This window comes from Coregonus lavaretus (genome assembly GCF_964263955.1).
Source record: "Coregonus lavaretus genome assembly, chromosome: 26".
NCBI lineage: Eukaryota > Metazoa > Chordata > Actinopteri > Salmoniformes > Salmonidae > Coregonus > Coregonus lavaretus.
In genome coordinates, this window is record NC_140013.1 from 35,140 (window position 1) to 48,335 (window position 13,196).

A 13,196-nucleotide genomic window follows, 5' to 3' on the forward strand; every position below is an offset into this window, starting at 1 on the left:
TGCAGACTTGAAAACCCTTGCCTATTGTAGAGCGTGCCTCCTACTTCCACTGCTGAATGAAAACCCATGATTTTGGACCCTGTTTTCATGCAAAATGGCTAAAAGAAATGTTTCACGTTTGTTACACTCAAACTGTGTCTCCTCTCATATGCTGAACTGGTCGCATTGTGGATTTTGGTTAAAACATGACTTTGGACAATGTTCATGGAACTCAGCTTAAAACGAACTTGCAGACTTGAAAACCCTTGCCTATTGTAGAGCGCGCCTCCTACTTCCACTGCTGAACGAAAACCCATGATTTTGGACCCTGTTTTCATGCGAAAAGGCTAAAAGAAATGTTTCACGTTTGTTACACTCAAACAGTGTCTCCTCTCATATGCTGAACTGGTCGCATCGTGGATTTTGGTTAAAACATGATTTTGGACAATGTTCATGGAACTCAGCTTAAAACGTACTTGCAGACTTGAAAACCCTTGCCTATTGTAGAGCGCGCCTCCTACTTCCACTGCTGAACGAAAACCCATGATTTTGGACCCTGTTTTCATGCGAAAAGGCTAAAAGAAATGTTTCACGCTTGTTACACTCAAACAGTTTCTCCTCTCATATGCTGAACTGGTCGCATTGTGGATTTGGCCTAAAACATGATTTTGGACAATGTTCATGGAACTCAGCTTAAAACGTACTTGCAGACTTGAAAACCCTTGCCTATTGTAGAGCGCGCCTCCTACTTCCACTGCTGAACAAAAACCCATGATTTTGGACCCTGTTTTCATGCGAAAAGGCTAAAAGAAATGTTTCACGTTTGTTACACTCAAACAGTGTCTCCTCTCATATGCTGAACTGGTCGCATTGTGGATTTTGGTTAAAACATGATTTTGGACAATGTTCATGGAACTCAGCTTAAAACGTACTTGCAGACTTGAAAACCCTTGCCTATTGTAGAGCGCGCCTCCTACTTCCACTGCTGAACGAAAACCCATGATTTTGGACCCTGTTTTCATGCGAAAAGGCTAAAAGAAATGTTTCACGTTTGTTACACTCAAACAGTGTCTCCTCTCATATGCTGAACTGGTCGCATTGTGGATTTGGCCTAAAACATGATTTTGGACAATGTTCATGGAACTCAGCTTAAAACGTACTTGCAGACTTGAAAACCCTTGCCTATTGTAGAGCGCGCCTCCTACTTCCACTGCTGAACGAAAACCCATGATTTTGGACCCTGTTTTCATAAGAAAAGGCTAAAAGAAATGTTTCACGTTTGTTACACTCAAACAGTGTCTCCTCTCATATGCTGAACTGGTCGCATTGTGGATTTGGCCTAAAACATGATTTTGTACAATGTTCATGGAACTCAGCTTAAAACGTACTTGCAGACTTGAAAACCCTTGCCTATTGTAGAGCGCGCCTCCTACTTCCACTGCTGAGTGAAAACCCATGATTTTGGACCCTGTTTTCATGCAAAATGGCTAAAAGAAATGTTTCACGTTTGTTACACTCAAACAGTGTCTCCTCTCATATGCTGAACTGGTCGCATTGTGGATTTTGGTTAAAACATGATTTTGGACAATGTTCATGGAACTCAGCTTAAAACGTACTTGCAGACTTGAAAACCCTTGCCTATTGTAGAGCGCGCCTCCTACTTCCACTGCTGAATGAAAACCCATGATTTTGGACCCTGTTTTCATGCAAAATGGCTAAAAGAAATGTTTCACGTTTGTTACACTCAAACTGTGTCTCCTCTCATATGCTGAACTGGTCGCATTGTGGATTTTGGTTAAAACATGATTTTGGACAATGTTCATGGAACTCAGCTTAAAACGTACTTGCAGACTTGAAAACCCTTGCCTATTGTAGAGCGCGCCTCCTACTTCCACTGCTGAACGAAAACCCATGATTTTGGACCCTGTTTTCATGCGAAAAGGCTAAAAGAAATGTTTCACGCTTGTTACACTCAAACAGTTTCTCCTCTCATATGCTGAACTGGTCGCATTGTGGATTTGGCCTAAAACATCATTTTGGACAATGTTCATGGAACTCAGCTTAAAACGTACTTGCAGACTTGAAAACCCTTGCCTATTGTAGAGCGCGCCTCCTACTTCCACTGCTGAACAAAAACCCATGATTTTGGACCCTGTTTTCATGCGAAAAGGCTAAAAGAAATGTTTCACGTTTGTTACACTCAAACAGTGTCTCCTCTCATATGCTGAACTGGTCGCATTGTGGATTTTGGTTAAAACATGATTTTGGACAATGTTCATGGAACTCAGCTTAAAACGTACTTGCAGACTTGAAAACCCTTGCCTATTGTAGAGCGCGCCTCCTACTTCCACTGCTGAACGAAAACCCATGATTTTGGACCCTGTTTTCATGCGAAAAGGCTAAAAGAAATGTTTCACGTTTGTTACACTCAAACAGTGTCTCCTCTCATATGCTGAACTGGTCGCATTGTGGATTTGGCCTAAAACATGATTTTGGACAATGTTCATGGAACTCAGCTTAAAACGTACTTGCAGACTTGAAAACCCTTGCCTATTGTAGAGCGCGCCTCCTACTTCCACTGCTGAACGAAAACCCATGATTTTGGACCCTGTTTTCATAAGAAAAGGCTAAAAGAAATGTTTCACGTTTGTTACACTCAAACAGTGTCTCCTCTCATATGCTGAACTGGTCGCATTGTGGATTTGGCCTAAAACATGATTTTGTACAATGTTCATGGAACTCAGCTTAAAACGTACTTGCAGACTTGAAAACCCTTGCCTATTGTAGAGCGCGCCTCCTACTTCCACTGCTGAGTGAAAACCCATGATTTTGGACCCTGTTTTCATGCAAAATGGCTAAAAGAAATGTTTCACGTTTGTTACACTCAAACAGTGTCTCCTGTCATATGCTGAACTGGTCGCATTGTGGATTTTGGTTAAAACATGATTTTGGACAATGTTCATGGAACTCAGCTTAAAACGTACTTGCAGACTTGAAAACCCTTGCCTATTGTAGAGCGCGCCTCCTACTTCCACTGCTGAATGAAAACCCATGATTTTGGACCCTGTTTTCATGCAAAATGGCTAAAAGAAATGTTTCACGTTTGTTACACTCAAACTGTGTCTCCTCTCATATGCTGAACTGGTCGCATTGTGGATTTTGGTTAAAACATGATTTTGGACAATGTTCATGGAACTCAGCTTAAAACGTACTTGCAGACTTGAAAACCCTTGCCTATTGTAGAGCGCGCCTCCTACTTCCACTGCTGAACGAAAACCCATGATTTTGGACCCTGTTTTCATGCGAAAAGGCTAAAAGAAATGTTTCACGCTTGTTACACTCAAACAGTGTCTCCTGTCATATGCTGATCTGGTCGCAATGTGTATTTGGCCTAAAACATGATTTTGGACAATGTTCATGGAACTCAGCTTAAAACGTACTTGCAGACTTGAAAACCCTTGCCTATTGTAGAGCGCGCCTCCTACTTCCACTGCTGAACGAAAACCCATGATTTTGGACCCTGTTTTCATGCGAAAAGGCTAAAAGAAATGTTTCCCGCTTGTTACACTCAAACAGTGTCTCCTCTCATATGCTGAACTGGTCGCATTGTGGATTTGGCCTAAAACATGATTTTGGACAATGTTCATGGAACTCAGCTTAAAACGTACTTGCAGACTTGAAAACCCTTGCCTATTGTAGAGCGCGCCTCCTACTTCCACTGCTGAACGAAAACCCATGATTTTGGACCCTGTTTTCATGCGAAAAGGCTAAAAGAAATGTTTCACGCTTGTTACACTCAAACAGTTTCTCCTCTCATATGCTGAACTGGTCGCATTGTGGATTTGGCCTAAAACATGATTTTGGACAATGTTCATGGAACTCAGCTTAAAACGTACTTGCAGACTTGAAAACCCTTGCCTATTGTAGAGCGCGCCTCCTACTTCCACTGCTGAACAAAAACCCATGATTTTGGACCCTGTTTTCATGCGAAAAGGCTAAAAGAAATGTTTCACGTTTGTTACACTCAAACAGTGTCTCCTCTCATATGCTGAACTGGTCGCATTGTGGATTTTGGTTAAAACATGATTTTGGACAATGTTCATGGAACTCAGCTTAAAACGTACTTGCAGACTTGAAAACCCTTGCCTATTGTAGAGCGCGCCTCCTACTTCCACTGCTGAACGAAAACCCATGATTTTGGACCCTGTTTTCATGCGAAAAGGCTAAAAGAAATGTTTCACGCTTGTTACACTCAAACAGTGTCTCCTCTCATATGCTGAACTGGTCGCATTGTGGATTTTGGTTAAAACAAGATTTTGGACAATGTTCATGGAACTCAGCTTAAAACGTACTTGCAGACTTGAAAACCCTTGCCTATTGTAGAGCGCGCCTCCTACTTCCACTACTGAACGAAAACCTATGATTTTGGACCCTGTTTTCATGCGAAAAGGCTAAAAGAATTGTTTCACGTTTGTTACACTCAAACAGTGTCTCCTGTCATATGCTGATCTGGTCGCAATGTGGATTTGGCCTAAAACATGATTTTGGACAATGTTCATGGAACTCAGCTTAAAACGTACTTGCAGACTTGAAAACCCTTGCCTATTGTAGAGCGCGCCTCCTACTTCCACTGCTGAACGAAAACCCATGATTTTGGACCCTGTTTTCATGCGAAAAGGCTAAAAGAAATGTTTCACGCTTGTTACACTCAAACAGTGTCTCCTCTCATATGCTGAACTGGTCGCATTGTGGATTTGGCCTAAAACATGATTTTGGACAATGTTCATGGAACTCAGCTTAAAACGTACTTGCAGACTTGAAAACCCTTGCCTATTGTAAAGCGCGGCTCCTACTTCCACTGCTGAACGAAAACCCATGATTTTGGACCCTGTTTTCATGCGAAAAGGCTAAAAGAAATGTTTCACGCTTGTTACACTCAAACAGTTTCTCCTGTCATATGCTGATCTGGTCGCAATGTGGATTTGGCCTAAAACATGATTTTGGACAATGTTCATGGAACTCAGCTTAAAACGTACTTGCAGACTTGAAAACCCTTGCCTATTGTAGAGCGCGCCTCCTACTTCCACTGCTGAACGAAAACCCATGATTTTGGACCCTGTTTTCATGCGAAAAGGCTAAAAGAAATGTTTCACGCTTGTTACACTCAAACAGTGTCTCCTCTCATATGCTGAACTGGTCGCATTGTGGATTTGGCCTAAAACATGATTTTGGACAATGTTCATGGAACTCAGCTTAAAACGTACTTGCAGACTTGAAAACCCTTGCCTATTGTAGAGCGCGCCTCCTACTTCCACTGCTGAACGAAAACCCATGATTTTGGACCCTGTTTTCATGCGAAAAGGCTAAAAGAAATGTTTCACGCTTGTTACACTCAAACAGTTTCTCCTCTCATATGCTGAACTGGTCGCATTGTGGATTTGGCCTAAAACATGATTTTGGACAATGTTCATGGAACTCAGCTTAAAACGTACTTGCAGACTTGAAAACCCTTGCCTATTGTAGAGCGCGCCTCCTACTTCCACTGCTGAACGAAAACCCATGATTTTGGACCCTGTTTTCATGCGAAAAGGCTAAAAGAAATGTTTCACGCTTGTTACACTCAAACAGTTTCTCCTCTCATATGCTGAACTGGTCGCATTGTGGATTTGGCCTAAAACATGATTTTGGACAATGTTCATGGAACTCAGCTTAAAACGTACTTGCAGACTTGAAAACCCTTGCCTATTGTAGAGCGCGCCTCCTACTTCCACTGCTGAACAAAAACCCATGATTTTGGACCCTGTTTTCATGCGAAAAGGCTAAAAGAAATGTTTCACGTTTGTTACACTCAAACAGTGTCTCCTCTCATATGCTGAACTGGTCGCATTGTGGATTTTGGTTAAAACATGATTTTGGACAATGTTCATGGAACTCAGCTTAAAACGTACTTGCAGACTTGAAAACCCTTGCCTATTGTAGAGCGCGCCTCCTACTTCCACTGCTGAACGAAAACCCATGATTTTGGACCCTGTTTTCATGCGAAAAGGCTAAAAGAAATGTTTCACGTTTGTTACACTCAAACAGTGTCTCCTCTCATATGCTGAACTGGTCGCATTGTGGATTTGGCCTAAAACATGATTTTGGACAATGTTCATGGAACTCAGCTTAAAACGTACTTGCAGACTTGAAAACCCTTGCCTATTGTAGAGCGCGCCTCCTACTTCCACTGCTGAACGAAAACCCATGATTTTGGACCCTGTTTTCATAAGAAAAGGCTAAAAGAAATGTTTCACGTTTGTTACACTCAAACAGTGTCTCCTCTCATATGCTGAACTGGTCGCATTGTGGATTTGGCCTAAAACATGATTTTGTACAATGTTCATGGAACTCAGCTTAAAACGTACTTGCAGACTTGAAAACCCTTGCCTATTGTAGAGCGCGCCTCCTACTTCCACTGCTGAGTGAAAACCCATGATTTTGGACCCTGTTTTCATGCAAAATGGCTAAAAGAAATGTTTCACGTTTGTTACACTCAAACAGTGTCTCCTCTCATATGCTGAACTGGTCGCATTGTGGATTTTGGTTAAAACATGATTTTGGACAATGTTCATGGAACTCAGCTTAAAACGTACTTGCAGACTTGAAAACCCTTGCCTATTGTAGAGCGCGCCTCCTACTTCCACTGCTGAATGAAAACCCATGATTTTGGACCCTGTTTTCATGCAAAATGGCTAAAAGAAATGTTTCACGTTTGTTACACTCAAACTGTGTCTCCTCTCATATGCTGAACTGGTCGCATTGTGGATTTTGGTTAAAACATGATTTTGGACAATGTTCATGGAACTCAGCTTAAAACGTACTTGCAGACTTGAAAACCCTTGCCTATTGTAGAGCGCGCCTCCTACTTCCACTGCTGAACGAAAACCCATGATTTTGGACCCTGTTTTCATGCGAAAAGGCTAAAAGAAATGTTTCACGCTTGTTACACTCAAACAGTTTCTCCTCTCATATGCTGAACTGGTCGCATTGTGGATTTGGCCTAAAACATCATTTTGGACAATGTTCATGGAACTCAGCTTAAAACGTACTTGCAGACTTGAAAACCCTTGCCTATTGTAGAGCGCGCCTCCTACTTCCACTGCTGAACAAAAACCCATGATTTTGGACCCTGTTTTCATGCGAAAAGGCTAAAAGAAATGTTTCACGTTTGTTACACTCAAACAGTGTCTCCTCTCATATGCTGAACTGGTCGCATTGTGGATTTTGGTTAAAACATGATTTTGGACAATGTTCATGGAACTCAGCTTAAAACGTACTTGCAGACTTGAAAACCCTTGCCTATTGTAGAGCGCGCCTCCTACTTCCACTGCTGAACGAAAACCCATGATTTTGGACCCTGTTTTCATGCGAAAAGGCTAAAAGAAATGTTTCACGTTTGTTACACTCAAACAGTGTCTCCTCTCATATGCTGAACTGGTCGCATTGTGGATTTGGCCTAAAACATGATTTTGGACAATGTTCATGGAACTCAGCTTAAAACGTACTTGCAGACTTGAAAACCCTTGCCTATTGTAGAGCGCGCCTCCTACTTCCACTGCTGAACGAAAACCCATGATTTTGGACCCTGTTTTCATAAGAAAAGGCTAAAAGAAATGTTTCACGTTTGTTACACTCAAACAGTGTCTCCTCTCATATGCTGAACTGGTCGCATTGTGGATTTGGCCTAAAACATGATTTTGTACAATGTTCATGGAACTCAGCTTAAAACGTACTTGCAGACTTGAAAACCCTTGCCTATTGTAGAGCGCGCCTCCTACTTCCACTGCTGAGTGAAAACCCATGATTTTGGACCCTGTTTTCATGCAAAATGGCTAAAAGAAATGTTTCACGTTTGTTACACTCAAACAGTGTCTCCTCTCATATGCTGAACTGGTCGCATTGTGGATTTTGGTTAAAACATGATTTTGGACAATGTTCATGGAACTCAGCTTAAAACGTACTTGCAGACTTGAAAACCCTTGCCTATTGTAGAGCGCGCCTCCTACTTCCACTGCTGAATGAAAACCCATGATTTTGGACCCTGTTTTCATGCAAAATGGCTAAAAGAAATGTTTCACGTTTGTTACACTCAAACTGTGTCTCCTCTCATATGCTGAACTGGTCGCATTGTGGATTTTGGTTAAAACATGATTTTGGACAATGTTCATGGAACTCAGCTTAAAACGTACTTGCAGACTTGAAAACCCTTGCCTATTGTAGAGCGCGCCTCCTACTTCCACTGCTGAACGAAAACCCATGATTTTGGACCCTGTTTTCATGCGAAAAGGCTAAAAGAAATGTTTCACGCTTGTTACACTCAAACAGTGTCTCCTGTCATATGCTGATCTGGTCGCAATGTGTATTTGGCCTAAAACATGATTTTGGACAATGTTCATGGAACTCAGCTTAAAACGTACTTGCAGACTTGAAAACCCTTGCCTATTGTAGAGCGCGCCTCCTACTTCCACTGCTGAACGAAAACCCATGATTTTGGACCCTGTTTTCATGCGAAAAGGCTAAAAGAAATGTTTCCCGCTTGTTACACTCAAACAGTGTCTCCTCTCATATGCTGAACTGGTCGCATTGTGGATTTGGCCTAAAACATGATTTTGGACAATGTTCATGGAACTCAGCTTAAAACGTACTTGCAGACTTGAAAACCCTTGCCTATTGTAGAGCGCGCCTCCTACTTCCACTGCTGAACGAAAACCCATGATTTTGGACCCTGTTTTCATGCGAAAAGGCTAAAAGAAATGTTTCACGCTTGTTACACTCAAACAGTTTCTCCTCTCATATGCTGAACTGGTCGCATTGTGGATTTGGCCTAAAACATGATTTTGGACAATGTTCATGGAACTCAGCTTAAAACGTACTTGCAGACTTGAAAACCCTTGCCTATTGTAGAGCGCGCCTCCTACTTCCACTGCTGAACAAAAACCCATGATTTTGGACCCTGTTTTCATGCGAAAAGGCTAAAAGAAATGTTTCACGTTTGTTACACTCAAACAGTGTCTCCTCTCATATGCTGAACTGGTCGCATTGTGGATTTTGGTTAAAACATGATTTTGGACAATGTTCATGGAACTCAGCTTAAAACGTACTTGCAGACTTGAAAACCCTTGCCTATTGTAGAGCGCGCCTCCTACTTCCACTGCTGAACGAAAACCCATGATTTTGGACCCTGTTTTCATGCGAAAAGGCTAAAAGAAATGTTTCACGCTTGTTACACTCAAACAGTGTCTCCTCTCATATGCTGAACTGGTCGCATTGTGGATTTTGGTTAAAACAAGATTTTGGACAATGTTCATGGAACTCAGCTTAAAACGTACTTGCAGACTTGAAAACCCTTGCCTATTGTAGAGCGCGCCTCCTACTTCCACTACTGAACGAAAACCTATGATTTTGGACCCTGTTTTCATGCGAAAAGGCTAAAAGAATTGTTTCACGTTTGTTACACTCAAACAGTGTCTCCTGTCATATGCTGATCTGGTCGCAATGTGGATTTGGCCTAAAACATGATTTTGGACAATGTTCATGGAACTCAGCTTAAAACGTACTTGCAGACTTGAAAACCCTTGCCTATTGTAGAGCGCGCCTCCTACTTCCACTGCTGAACGAAAACCCATGATTTTGGACCCTGTTTTCATGCGAAAAGGCTAAAAGAAATGTTTCACGCTTGTTACACTCAAACAGTGTCTCCTCTCATATGCTGAACTGGTCGCATTGTGGATTTGGCCTAAAACATGATTTTGGACAATGTTCATGGAACTCAGCTTAAAACGTACTTGCAGACTTGAAAACCCTTGCCTATTGTAAAGCGCGGCTCCTACTTCCACTGCTGAACGAAAACCCATGATTTTGGACCCTGTTTTCATGCGAAAAGGCTAAAAGAAATGTTTCACGCTTGTTACACTCAAACAGTTTCTCCTGTCATATGCTGATCTGGTCGCAATGTGGATTTGGCCTAAAACATGATTTTGGACAATGTTCATGGAACTCAGCTTAAAACGTACTTGCAGACTTGAAAACCCTTGCCTATTGTAGAGCGCGCCTCCTACTTCCACTGCTGAACGAAAACCCATGATTTTGGACCCTGTTTTCATGCGAAAAGGCTAAAAGAAATGTTTCACGCTTGTTACACTCAAACAGTGTCTCCTCTCATATGCTGAACTGGTCGCATTGTGGATTTGGCCTAAAACATGATTTTGGACAATGTTCATGGAACTCAGCTTAAAACGTACTTGCAGACTTGAAAACCCTTGCCTATTGTAGAGCGCGCCTCCTACTTCCACTGCTGAACGAAAACCCATGATTTTGGACCCTGTTTTCATGCGAAAAGGCTAAAAGAAATGTTTCACGCTTGTTACACTCAAACAGTTTCTCCTCTCATATGCTGAACTGGTCGCATTGTGGATTTGGCCTAAAACATGATTTTGGACAATGTTCATGGAACTCAGCTTAAAACGTACTTGCAGACTTGAAAACCCTTGCCTATTGTAGAGCGCGCCTCCTACTTCCACTGCTGAACGAAAACCCATGATTTTGGACCCTGTTTTCATGCGAAAAGGCTAAAAGAATTGTTTCACGTTTGTTACACTCAAACAGTGTCTCCTGTCATATGCTGATCTGGTCGCAATGTGGATTTGGCCTAAAACATGATTTTGGACAATGTTCATGGAACTCAGCTTAAAACGTACTTGCAGACTTGAAAACCCTTGCCTATTGTAGAGCGCGCCTCCTACTTCCACTACTGAACGAAAACCTATGATTTTGGACCCTGTTTTCATGCGAAAAGGCTAAAAGAAATGTTTCACGCTTGTTACACTCAAACAGTGTCTCCTCTCATATGCTGAACTGGTCGCATTGTGGATTTGGCCTAAAACATGATTTTGGACAATGTTCATGGAACTCACCTTAAAACGTACTTGCAGACTTGAAAACCCTTGCCTATTGTAGAGCGCGCCTCCTACTTCCACTGCTGAACGAAAACCCATGATTTTGGACCCTGTTTTCATGCGAAAAGGCTAAAAGAAATGTTTCACGCTTGTTACACTCAAACAGTGTCTCCTCTCATATGCTGAACTGGTCGCATTGTGGATTTGGCCTAAAACATGATTTTGGACAATGTTCATGGAACTCAGCTTAAAACGTACTTGCAGACTTGAAAACCCTTGCCTATTGTAGAGCGCGCCTCCTACTTCCACTGCTGAACAAAAACCCATGATTTTGGACCCTGTTTTCATGCAAAATGGCTAAAAGAAATGTTTCACGTTTGTTACACTCAAACTGTGTCTCCTCTCATATGCTGAACTGGTCGCATTGTGGATTTTGGTTAAAACATGATTTTGGACAATGTTCATGGAACTCAGCTTAAAACGTACTTGCAGACTTGAAAACCCTTGCCTATTGTAGAGCGCGCCTCCTACTTCCACTGCTGAACGAAAACCCATGATTTTGGACCCTGTTTTCATGCGAAAAGGCTAAAAGAAATGTTTCACGTTTGTTACACTCAAACAGTGTCTCCTCTCATATGCTGAACTGGTCGCATTGTGGATTTTGGTTAAAACATGATTTTGGACAATGTTCATGGAACTCAGCTTAAAACGTACTTGCAGACTTGAAAACCCTTGCCTATTGTAGAGCGCGCCTCCTACTTCCACTGCTGAACGAAAACCCATGATTTTGGACCCTGTTTTCATGCGAAAAGGCTAAAAGAATTGTTTCACGTTTGTTACACTCAAACAGTGTCTCCTGTCATATGCTGATCTGGTCGCAATATGGATTTGGCCTAAAACATGATTTTGGACAATGTTCATGGAACTCAGTTTAAAACGTACTTGCAGACTTGAAAACCCTTGCCTATTGTAGAGCGCGCCTCCTACTTCCACTGCTGAACGAAAACCCATGATTTTGGACCCTGTTTTCATGCGAAAAGGCTAAAAGAAATGTTTCACGCTTGTTACACTCAAACAGTGTCTCCTCTCATATGCTGAACTGGTCGCATTGTGGATTTTGGTTAAAACATGATTTTGGACAATGTTCATGGAACTCAGCTTAAAACGTACTTGCAGACTTGAAAACCCTTGCCTATTGTAGAGCGCGCCTCCTACTTCCACTGCTGAACGAAAACCCATGATTTTGGACCCTGTTTTCATGCGAAAAGGCTAAAAGAATTGTTTCACGTTTGTTACACTCAAACAGTGTCTCCTGTCATATGCTGATCTGGTCGCAATATGGATTTGGCCTAAAACATGATTTTGGACAATGTTCATGGAACTCAGCTTAAAACGTACTTGCAGACTTGAAAACCCTTGCCTATTGTAGAGCGCGCCTCCTACTTCCACTGCTGAACGAAAACCCATGATTTTGGACCCTGTTTTCATGCGAAAAGGCTAAAAGAAATGTTTCACGCTTGTTACACTCAAACAGTGTCTCCTCTCATATGCTGAACTGGTCGCATTGTGGATTTGGCCTAAAACATGATTTTGGACAATGTTCATGGAACTCAGCTTAAAACGTACTTGCAGACTTGAAAACCCTTGCCTATTGTAGAGCGCGCCTCCTACTTCCACTGCTGAACGAAAACCCATGATTTTGGACCCTGTTTTCATGCGAAAAGGCTAAAAGAATTGTTTCACGTTTGTTACACTCAAACAGTGTCTCCTGTCATATGCTGATCTGGTCGCAATGTGGATTTGGCCTAAAACATGATTTTGGACAATGTTCATGGAACTCAGCTTAAAACGTACTTGCAGACTTGAAAACCCTTGCCTATTGTAGAGCGCGCCTCCTACTTCCACTACTGAACGAAAACCTATGATTTTGGACCCTGTTTTCATGCGAAAAGGCTAAAAGAATTGTTTCACGTTTGTTACACTCAAACAGTGTCTCCTCTCATATGCTGAACTGGTCGCATTGTGGATTTGGCCTAAAACATGATTTTGGACAATGTTCATGGAACTCAGCTTAAAACGTACTTGCAGACTTGAAAACCCTTGCCTATTGTAGAGCGCGCCTCCTACTTCCACTGCTGAACGAAAACCCATGATTTTGGACCCTGTTTTCATGCGAAAAGGCTAAAAGAATTGTTTCACGTTTGTTACACTCAAACAGTGTCTCCTGTCATATGCTGATCTGGTCGCAATGTGGATTTGGCCTAAAACATGATTTTGGACAAT